Here is a 12,741-nt window from a genome sequence, read left to right on the forward strand (position 1 = left end):
CTTAAAGACTATACGAGATTGAGTGTTTTTGATTCCATAAATGATTTGGCCCTATGTTAATACATGTCTAGGATCCCCGACATTACTTTTGAGACAGCCCATAATGGCATTTAGAGGATACTCGAGATAACTACACCGTTACTCAGGTCCTCAAACAAAAGCTTAACTTTCTTATTTTGTCGAGTCTCTGATAATGATTTAAATTGCATATAGTTACTCACTACTCTACTCATGTATACTGTAACTCTTCTTTCACCGAGTCTCGGGCCAGGTACGTTATCGTGCATAATTCACTACATTGTTCATCGAGCCTCTCATTAGAGGGCCGGGTACGTATGTATATATATGATGATGTGTTGTAATAAGGTGGTGATGGTGCCGGGCCTATGATGGTCCTACATATGTGATTCACCGGGCCACCTGAAAGGGCCGGCTATATTGTGTAAATTGAGCATGCATGCTTTTGTGATTCACAGTGTACAGGTACATGTCTTTGATTCGATAATTTGTTCCCCTACTTCTCTATTTCGAATATACCTCCGGTGTATTATGTTACGTTTTAGGTACTCAGTACATATGTCGTACTGACCCCCTTTCTCGGGGGGCTGCGTTCATGCCTGCGGGTACAGATACAGGTTTTGGGAGTCCGTCAGCTTAGAATTCCATGCAGCTCAGCTGGAAGAAGCTCCATTGTATCAGGGCCTAGTTTTTGAAACTATCCACTGATGTATAAAATTGTTTTGTCCATTCGGGGGTACAGCGGGGGCCTTGTCCCACAATATGTTGTCATTTATATTTTTAGAGGTCTGCAGACATGTATATGTGGGTTGTGTATGTCAGTTTAACTCACCTAGGTCTACATGATGTATGATATATGTTATTATATTATAGCAGCAATGTCGGCTTGCGTAACCTATCATGTTGTGATACAAATGAAAAGAGCTACAGGTTTATGAAAATGTTATCATCCACTGGGGCTTTGTTACATGATATTGTTTTATTTACAGTTCAATGTGACCACAACTGATAGATATGTATACGGGGGATCCAGGTCGGACCCCAATCGCGGCCTACAGGGTTGGGTCGGGACATAAAATTTGTGCCTCATCTTAGACCTGAGGTCTAGCTAAAATTGTCACGACCCAACCTCATGGGCCGCGACTGGGGTCCGACCTGGACCCCCTTATGCGTATATATCAGTTACACTTAAGTTGAACCATGTGTGATGTGATACCATACACAAACCCCAATGGGTCAAAAACTTTTTTTCATAAACCTATAGCCTCATTCACCTGTATCGTGACAGGAAAGGGCATGCAAGCCGACGAGGCTGCCATACCACGAAAACATTTGCAATACATCGGATGAGCACAACTGAAACAAACTTACAAATAACCCACATACACATATGTCTACAGACCTCTAAGAATGGTAACAGCAACATATGGCGAGACAAGGCCCCCGCCGTACCCCTGCATAAAAAAATATATACATCGTAGGACCAGTACTCAAAAGTTAGGCTCCAGAATAGTGGAGCGCTCCCAACATCGCTGAGTGGAAACCCTAAGCAAGCGGACTTCCAAAATGAACATCTGTACCTGCGGGTATGAAACGCAGCCCCCCGAAGAAAGGGGGTCAGTACAATATATGTACTGAGTATATAAAGCATGGACTATAATAAATAAAGCCATTACCAAAACAGAATGTGCAAAAATGAGCAAACTATCCAGAATACAAAAATGCTTTTCATAACCACAGATAGTGTATGCAGAGAACCATATGCCATATCCGGTCCCATTATAGGACTCGGTGAACAAATACAAAATGTGGTCGCCGCCCCGTCACTGGCGCCACAACACATCATAACTCCAAATTAGGGAGTATCTTCGTAACAGATCATATCATATCAGATGGTTATATCAGATCATATCATATCATAGGTGTATATGGCACATCATAACTCCACAAATCAAACCCATGTACAGGTCGTACCTGCCCCCTTACATCGGGGCACAACAAATAATGCAGATAAGTATGCACGATAACATAACCTGGCCCGGGCTCGGTGAAAGAAGCATTGAGGCATCCATGAGTGGAGTAGTGAGAAACCAAATGCAATTTAAATCATATTTGAGACTCGATAGAATAATCAAAATAAGCTATCATTCAAAATCCAGACAAGGATCATATCAAGTACCTTTTGAAAGTTACTATGGGTTGTTTCAAAATAGAACTTTTGGGAATCATATACACATATCAAGGCATAACAAAATATCTTTTGGAAGTCGAGAAGTTGGCCATTCTAGCGGCTTTACGAATAGGAACTTCTTTAAAATCATATGAAAGTTATATACTTGTTTCTTAAAATCCATGCCGAAAAGGAATATTAGCTTGATATACTTATGTCAGATAAATGCTAAAAGAAAGTATAAGCCTTACATACGTATGCCAAAACATTCCAAAAGAAAGAATAACTTTACATACTTATACCAAAACATGCCAAAAGAAGGAATAGCTTTACATACTTGTTCCAAAACGTGCCAAAAGAAAGCTTTACATACCTGTTACGGGTTACTTTTTATCCCATTCGTCTCGTCGTCCTTTAAACCTAAGTAACATAAAAGAAATATGAGTATCAACCCTTCTTAACTTTCCAGCATCTTAGGTTACACCTTAGTATTAATGGAGTATATTTCCTTAGTCGTTTCCTCGACTAGTTCTGTTATTCGCTAAGGCGTCGATGAAAATTGGACAGCACCTCCCCTATAATGTGCCCTATCCGAATTCCCAACCATGTCCTTAGCACCTGAAGACAACCAACAATGCAACCATCAGCCCATACATATACATATTACGACCAAAATTACACAATATAAACCCCCAACAATTCACTCGAAAACTAAGATACCAAAACTAGAGTTTTTAATCTTTCTTTCGCGAATTCTTTAATTGCAAAGCGGAGGGTCATGTGGCTGAAAACAGCAGCTCCCAAACCTCATTTAGATAACTTTTAGATCCTGCAACATGCCAAAACACAACCAGCAGCAGTCCCCACGCGCACAACACCTTATTTCGACAACAACTTAACTATAGCGATTCTAAATTCGTTAATTTCGAATGCCAAACTTTTCAACCCTTTTACCCAACTTACATCAGCCCCTAAGGTGTGTAATACACCCTAATTTAACATCATAAACTTCAAATTAGAGGGGAAGAACTTACCTTTCCCGAAATTGGCTAGAACTCGCCAAAATCGCGCCTCGGAACTGTTTTTCTGCGTGCTGTAACATCGTGGCAGCTTGCTGTCCATTTTTTGCTGCAACAAACTCTAATTTTATACTACTAGTACTTCCATATCATCGTGGTATACGCTATATAATTAATTTACGGAACGAAATCGGGACTTACCTTATTTTTCTCCCAAGCCGTCGCAATTTTCTCCTTAGCTCTTAGGGTTTTCTTTTCTCACGTTGCTGCTGGAAATTTGTGACTGAACTGAAGATTTTTGGATACATATCAACTAATATAGGTGGTCCCAAGGGGTGACACGTGTTAGCCCCTAAGGATGACACGTGTCAAGCCATGATTGGCCACTGTGTCATGCTGCCAATTAGGGGCTGCCACGTGGAAGCGGGGTCCACCTCCCCCAAGCAGCTGCATGACCTACTTGACCCTAAGTAGGTGCATCACCTGCTTGCTTGATGTGCTGCCACGTGTCGCTCCTCCATTGGCTGCCACGCGTTGTCTTTTTCCCTTCCTCGCGGGTTCGTAATCTCGTCTTACTTTAAGAGCCCATGTAATCCGCACTGCGTAAGCTTGATATATCCTTAAGCAACTTAAGTGTATAAGACTCTTAACTTAGTGGCTTACGTAGGTAAATCGAGCCCTACGACTCATTTCTTAGCCTCCAACTCTTTCCGGATTCTTATGACTCTATCTCCGACCTCCCTTCTCGCGAGGTATCACAATCTTCTTTCCTTAGAGTTGTTTGATAGTGTCGTAGCTTATCCGGCTCACCTGATAGTGTCTAAGGAACTTAAGAAGACGTTCCGAGCTCAAGAGTGTGGGGTGTAACAAAAATGCTAGGCAGTGTCCCTTCTCGAGACATCCCCTCCATAAAGTGGAAGATATGGGCCAGAGTATCCTATAAAATTGGTGAGGCCATGAATCTGGGAAAAGGCTGGACTAGATTCTCCTTCGCTAGCTGAGACTCAAAATGCTCAACCTTTATATCTGGCTCTAGAATTAGTATTATGGCCTGAGTGATGCCCCGACCTCTGCATCGACCTCGATCCCTACCCCTAGTTGGGGCTCTATCTGTATGCTCAAGGGGTCCTTACCTACCTCGAGTAGATAACGCCATCTCTATCTGAGAAAGAGTGAAATAATTATAATTTAGAGGTGTTCATTCTCATTAGTGCATGATCAGAAAAAATAATAATGAGTTAGTTCCTAAGAAGTTCCTATAGTCTCCCGAAGATTAGATACGGACATCTTTATACCCATCCGCGTGACTCTAGCAAACACTTGAACTTGTAATAGTGAGACCGGTGAACCTAAGAACTGATACCACTTTGTCACAACCCAAATTTGGGCCATGATGGCACCTACTTTGACCCTCGAGTACGCAAGTCAAACCTAAGCCAAATGGAAGTCAAATCTCAATCTAATTAATTAATTAGTAACATAAGAAAATGGAAGCCAAAAAGAGTATAACAAAAGAAAAGGAGGACCAAGGTTTAGATATGTAAATACGATATAAAATATACAAAAGGCCCGATATGATCAAAAAAATGACAAACAAATTAGAACAAACCCTGGACCTGGTGTCACCTATACAGGAGCTACTAAGTACAAAACCTGATAATATAAAAATATACAATACATGTCTCACTATCCAAAAGTACAAATATAAGTCAGTACAAAAGAGGGAAAGTACGCCATACTTGTTTGACGGAAGTCACGTCCTCAATTCGTAACCTTTTAATTTGCCAATCCAAGATGGCGATAAGTTTCTCCTTGTAGGATAACTCTTCCATTTCATGGACTTCATTTATGGGACATACTCTAAGTGGATCACCAGTACATTTGTGAAGCATCCATATCTGATAGACTGGGCGTATGGTTTCAAAATCAGGTGGTAAGTTCAATTTACAAGTAACTTTGTCTATCTTACGAGCAACTTGATAATTTCTAATGTAGTTTGGGCTAAGTTTCCTTTTCTTGCCGAATCTTATTATTTCCTTTTCTTTTTCTGGGAGAATTTCGGCAGAGTTTCCTCTATATTTCGTAACTATCCCCATAACCTGTATTCAGGAAATACCAAGAATGCCTCACAGGGCCAACATATATATTCATCTCATATAACAGCCACACAGGGCTTTCAATATCACCTCATGTCGCAGCCATACAGTGCTTTCAATATCAATAGTAGTATAAAAATAATAGACTTACCTCGTATGCCCAACTTCGAACTGGATCTGTTACACTTCCCTCTCTAATTTCTTTTCAGTTTTCAACTTTATATTTCAATCGTACTTTAATACCTTACTTGGTACATATATTGCATGCCTTGTCTTACCTGCGTGCTTGGTAACTTCCAATATCATCGATCACTTTCTTCTATCAATGCTGTCCTTCTGCTGAAATCAGAGTTTAGTATAAGGAATTTCACTTCCTATTACTTGGCTCTATTGCACGATCTTTAGATATGAAAGAAGAGAAACATCCTAAATGTCATGTAGCCTCATTTTATAGATGTGGTGCGCAACACACCGATAAATAAGACTCTACTAGACACGGTCTGCAGACAACCCAAGGACGAACTGCTCTGATACCACTTATGTCATGACCCAACCTCGTGGGTCGTGACTGGGGTCCGACCTGGACCCCTGTATACGTAACTTTCAAATATAACCAAATTGAACTATGGGTAATGTGATAAAACCCCCAAAACCCCAAATGGGTTAAAACTTTATCATGTTCATGCATCCTCCTTCATTCATATCGTATCATGGAAGAGAATGCAAGCCGACAAGGCTGCCATAACGTAAAAACATTTAGAACGTATTATATAGGCACAACCGAAATGAACTCATGAACAACCCACACATACATGTCTATAGACCTCTAAGTATAGTACGGTAACATATGGAGAGACAGGGCCCCCATCATACCCCTGAATAAACAAATACATATATACACCAGAGGACTAGTACAAAAATAACTAGGCTCCGGAATAGTGGAGCACCTCCAATCATAGGTGAGCAGAAATCTTGAGCTGGCAGATCTCCGAAATGAACGTATGTACCTGCAGGCATGAAATGTAGCCCCCCGAAGAAAGGGGGGTCAGTACGATACATTTACTGAGTATATAAGCATAACATAACTAAGATAACAACTGAAACAGGGATGTAGGAAACCAAGTATCGCATTTAATAGGGTACTATACTTGTACCTAACAAAATAAAGTCCTATATATCATTATCACGTATCGTATCCGGTCTTCTCGGGGACTCGGTGTTACAAACACATCATCTATCATGATAGGCATATATATACTATTAGCGTTGTAGAACTTACAACCCTATCTATGTATATAACAAGCACATGCCGAGGAACGACGGCCCGTTCCGCATATCACACAACAATGCATATACGTGCATGTAAGAATTGGTAACACATCAAACATCCCCCAACCATTATAATACATATGCCTAAGAAACCCCAAATTTAGGAATTTACACACCCAATCACTATTCATCCTATAGAAGGCTCGAGGGTCATAGTTTAACTACTTCAAGACCCTTAGCATTTAGCAGTGAACTCGAGTCATAAGTTATACTCAGGACTTACAACCGGAACTGCCTTTACACTCATATCATACCTCAATTCACTTACATTTAAGACATTCCAAAGGTAAGAGGAGACAGGCTTTACACATATCACCTTTCGTCATATAGAAGCACTAAAAGGCAACAACTCAATTACTACAGGAGTTCTAATATCACGAAGTCAATGAAACTCATGGCTCATGCTTGGAATTTATGAATGGAATTACCCCAAGCTCAAATACATATCATTCATTTCTAATGTCTAAGACATGCCAAAAAAAGAGAAGAATAGCTCTACATACTTATGCCAAAACATGCCAAAAGAAAGCTTCACATACCTCGTATGAACTTCTCTTAATCACGTCCACGTCATCTTCCTCCGACCCTATTTAACATGCAAGAAATGTGAGTATCAACAACCTTAACTTTTTAGTGCCGTCAGCATTCATGGAACCTATTTCCTTATTTGTCTCCTCGACTAGTTCTTTAATTAGTTCAGGCGTTAACGAATATTGGGCAGCACCTCCCCTATAAAGTGCCCTATCCGAATTTTCAATTAAATCCCTAATAACTACATACAACCAACAACAACACCCTTCAGCATATAAGTATAAACCATGGCGACATCACGCAACACAAGCTCCAAACAACTTGCTTAAAATCACGACACCAAAATAGGGTTTCTAGTCTTTATTTCGCAAACCCTTTATTTATACAAAATGAGGGGTCATGTGGCTGTTACCATCAGAACCCTCACCCATTTTAGAATACATTTAGGCCCTACAACAAAACCCCACATACCTGCAGCAGTACACCACAAGCACAATACTTTACTTCGACGACAATTCAACTATAGCGATTCCAATTTAGTTTGTTTCGAACGTCAAGCATTTCTATGATGTTTTCACGTTTACAGACACTTAAACAACATATAATACACTTCAAAACAACACCATAAACTCCTACTTAAGAGGAGAAACCTTACCTTACCCGAGATTGGCCAAAACTGCCAAATTGCAACTTGGATACTTTTCAAGCTTGCTGAAATCGCGTGTACTGCTTGTTATCCGTTTGGTGCTGCCCCAACCATGATTTTAAATTATTAACACCTTAATATCATGTAAAATCCCTTAAAAAATGTGGGAGAATCGAACCAAGCCATACCTTAACAAACGGCTTCCCAAACCTGCTAAAAATTAACTTCGGAAACCCTCTTAACGTGCTAAAAGTTGCGGACTGTTTGTGCCACTTCTACGCTGCTCCAAATTGGAATTTTTTTGCTATAAAACATCATTATACAACTGTGATATACCTTAAATAATTAATTCACGGAATGAAACCCGGAGGCTTACCTTGGCAGCCCCCAACCCGTAGCCCTCCTTTCCTTGTCTCCAACGTTTTTCTTCAGCTTTCTCTTATTTGTTCCAAGTGTAAAGCTGAAGTTATTGTTCCGTAGACATCGTAAGATACATGTACACCTCCACGTCTATGCACTCCTTGCTACTTAAGATCGACGTATACTCAAGTAGCTTAAGTGTGTAGGACTTCTAAGTTAGTAGCTTACGCAAGCAAGTCGAGTTCCACGATTGTTAGTTGGCCTCCAACTCCTTTTAAATACTTATAACCTTATTTCCAACCTTTAATCTCATGGGGCATCACATCCTCCCTTCCTTAAATTTATTTGGTAACGTGTTAGATAATAGGTATCGCATGTCGATTTTAAAGAAGCTTACGAACATGTCTCAAGGTACAGAAGTACGGGATATAACATCGTCGTAGTTAAATTATAGTTGAAATGGAACGTTGTGTGTGTGGAGGCAGATGCTGGTTTTGTGGTGTGTATTGAAGGGCCTAAATATGTCCTAAAAGAGGTGGGGTATATTCTTGTTGTAGCCACACGACCCCCTGCTTCGTACGGTTAAAGGTTTCGCAAAATACAAACTAGAAACCCTATTTTGGACATCGTAATTTCAAGCTAGTTATTCGGAGGTTGTAATGTATAATGTTGCCATGTTTTATATATATATGAGCTGCTGGTTATGTTTTTGGTTGTCTATAAGTATTAGGGACGTAATTGGGAATTTGGATAGGGCACATTATAGAGGAGGTGCTGCCCGATTTTCGTTAACGCCTTAACAAGCTAAAGAACTAGCCGGGAAGACGAGCAAGGAGTTGAGTTCTATGAATACTCATATGTAAACTAAGATGATGCAAAGCCAAGGATTATTAATATTTATGTTTCTTTTATATTACTTAGGTTCAGAGGATAAGGAGACGAACAAGATAAAGAGTAACCCGTAAGAGGTATGTAAAGCTTATTCCTTCTCTTGGCATGTATTTGGCATAAGTATGTAAAGCTATTCTTCTTTATTTTGGCATGTATTAGATATAAGTTATGAATGGTTTGTATATGGAACTTGGGGATAATTCCATTCGTAAATCTACGAGTACAGTTCATAATTCTTATCCACTTCGTAATGGTAGAACTCATGTAATAGTTGATTTATTGCCTTTTTAAGGCTTCTATAGAGTAAAAGGTAATATATGTAGATCCTATTGACTCGTGTTCACTTCTAAATGCTAAGGCTCTTAAGGTATTTAAGCTATCACCCTCGAGCCTTCTATACAGGAAATAGTAACTGGATGCATGGGAAGCATGAACTATAACTCCTATTCATTTCTTAATATCAAAGTTCTTGAAGTAGTTGAACTTCTACCCTCTAGTCCCTATATGATGAATACTAATTAAATGTATGAGCTCACGTGCCTAAGAACTCTATAATGACAAGTGTCTCTAATTGCATAAGTTGTTTGGTATTACCTTAATAAAAGTCTAGTACTCTTGAGACTCCATCAATATGGCCCTTAATGGCATTTAGAAGATATTTGAGATGATGATCATTTTGATCCTCAAATGATAGTCCATGACGATTGTTATACCGAGTCTCAAATATTGAGCTAATTATATATGGTTTGTTACACCCCACACTCTCGAGCTCGGAATGTCTCCTATGTTCTTTAGACATTATCATGTGAGCCGGATAAGCTACGACACTATCAAATGACTCCAAGGAAAGAAGAATGTGTTACCCCATAGTAGAGAAGGTTAGAAATAGAGTCATAAGAATCCGGAAGGAATTGGAGGCCAAATAATTAGTCGTAGGACTCGATTTACCTACGTAAGCTACCAGCTTAGACGTCTTACATACTTGAGTTGCTTAAGGACATACCAAGCTTACGTAGCATGGATTACATAGGCTCCTAAAATAAGATGATATTACGAACCCACGAGGAAGGGGAAAAGATGACACGTGGAAGCCAATGGCGGAGAGACACGTGGCAGAAACTCAAGCAAGAAGGTGACCCACCTACTTGGGAGGTGGGTCCCACAAGGACACGTGGCAGACTAGGGGTAAGGCATGGATCCGTTGCCCAATAGGGGCTGGACACGTGTCACCATATGGGTATGACACGTGTCACCTCCTAGGACCACATATATACATGTATATGTGTCTTATACTTCAGTTCTGATCCATTAGGCTTCAGCAAAAACTCAAGAACAACCCTAGAACAAGATAGAAAAACATGACGGCTTGGAAGAGAAAAATAGGTACGTCCCGATTTCGCTCCATAAATTAATTAGATAAGGTATTATTATATCAAGTGGAGGTGGTTAAAAATGTAGTTTACCTATTTGGGGCAGCAAAAACGAGTAACAAGCAGCCACAACTTTTCAGCCGCGTCAAGGAAGTTCCGAAGTTAATTTTCAGCATGTTTGGAAGGCCATTTGATAAGCTATGGATTGATTCTCTTCTCCCACGTTTTTAAGGGTTTTTACATGTTATTAGGGTGTTAATAATGTAAATTTAAGGTTTGGATCAGCACCAAACGGACAGCAAACAGTCCACTCCGTTTCAGCACATCAAGATATTTTCCGAGGCGGGTTTTGGCGTGTTTTGGCCAATTTAGGGAAAGGTAAGGTTTTCAATTCTAATTTGAAGTTTATGGTTTTTTTTAGTTTTTATTACACCTTTTATACTGCTGGAATTATAAAAAAAGTTGTGGAAATGCTCGACGATAGAAACAATCGAAATTGAAGTAGTCGTAGTTAAATTGTAGTGAAAATGGGGTGTTGTACGTGTGGGGTGCTGCTGCAGGGGTGTGATGTGTTTTTGCATGGCCTAAAGTCTAATGTGGGTTAGGTTTCTTATGTTTGAATCCACATGACCCCTCATTTCGTATAGTTAAAGGCGTTACAAAATAAAGGCTAGACGCCCTATTGTGATATCGTATTTTTGAATAAGTCATTCGGAATTTATGTTGTATATTGTTGGTGTGAATTGCTGCAGGTTGTTGTTTTTGGTTGTCTGTAGGTCTTAGGGACCTAATTGGAAATTTGGATAGGGCACCTTATAGGGGAGGTGCTGCCCAATTTTCGTCGACGCCTTGGCGAATAACAGAACTAGTTAGGGAAACGACTAAGGAAATAGATTCCATTAATACTAAGGTGTAACCTAGGGTGATGGAAAGTTAAAAGGGGTACATATTCATATTAATTTCTTGTTGAATAGGTTCAAAGGACGGCGAGTTAAATATGATAAGGAATAATTAAGATAAGGTATGTGAAGCTTTCTTTTAGCGTATTTTTGTAATAAGTACGTAGAGCTATTCTTCTTTTCTTTTGGCATGTCTTAGATGTAAAATATAAATTATATGTATATGACATTTGGGATTCAATCCATTCGTAAAGACCTGAGTATGAGTCAAGACTCTCGTTTACTTCTTGATATTAGAACTCCTGCAATAACTGAGTCATTGCCTTTAAGTCTTCTATGTGATGAAAATTAGTACATGTAAAGCCTATCTCTTCTTTCCTTTGGAATGATTTAATTTTAAGTGAAATGATATATGAAATAGGTTTAGAGAAAATTCCAATTATGAGCTCTGAGTATAATTCGTGACTTGTAGTCACTTATGACTATTAAAAGTCTAAAAGTAGTCAAACTATTATTCTCGAGCCTGCTATATAGTGAATAGTAAGTGGAGATACAAGCTCCTTTTCTTGAAAGCTCTAAAACGATCAATGTCTCTGATTGCATAACTGTGTCTCTGATTGCATAAACCATGTTTTTGATTGCATAAGCTATGTGGCATTGTCTTGATGCATGTCTGTGATTCCTGAGGCCCCAATTGATGTAACCCCTAATGACATCTAAAGGGCACATTGGATAAGTACCTTCCTGGTCTTCAGGTGACGGTTCAGTTGAGTGTTTCATTGAGTCTCAGAGGGTGACTTAGTTGCATACAGTTTCTCATTACTCTACTTGTGCATGCAGTAACCCTTCTTTCTTTGCGTCCCACGATGGGCTGGATATTATGTCGGGCGCAGCTTTACTACTTCTTTCACCGTGTCCCGAGATAGATGTGTATAGTTCCACGCACGAGGAGACGATACCATACGTGAGGTGTGATATATGTTATATGTTATGACGATACTATTATTCACCTAGTCCTGGGCCGGCATTAATATGATAGTATATGTGGAAAAATAAGGAAGGAACACCGAGTCCCTCCTTAGAAGGCCGGGTACGGTATGTATATTATGATGGTACGCTATAGACGTACACCACTGCATTCACCGAGTCCCTCACTAAAGGGGTCGGACACTTTATGTAGGCATACATATGAGATTAGAGTGATACATTTACGACCCCAAGCCCCGTAGTAAACCGGATTTAATACGATGACATACATGATAAGATTATACCCTATACGATGATATGATACCGTATACGATGATATGATACCGTATATGATGATATGATGAAATGAAAGACATGATGATACGATGATATGTGAATATGAGAAAATGATTGTGACACCGAGTTCACTAGAGGGTCGGGTACAG

Source organism: Solanum dulcamara, chromosome 11 (genome assembly GCF_947179165.1).
Source record: "Solanum dulcamara chromosome 11, daSolDulc1.2, whole genome shotgun sequence".
NCBI classification, from domain to species: domain Eukaryota; kingdom Viridiplantae; phylum Streptophyta; class Magnoliopsida; order Solanales; family Solanaceae; genus Solanum; species Solanum dulcamara.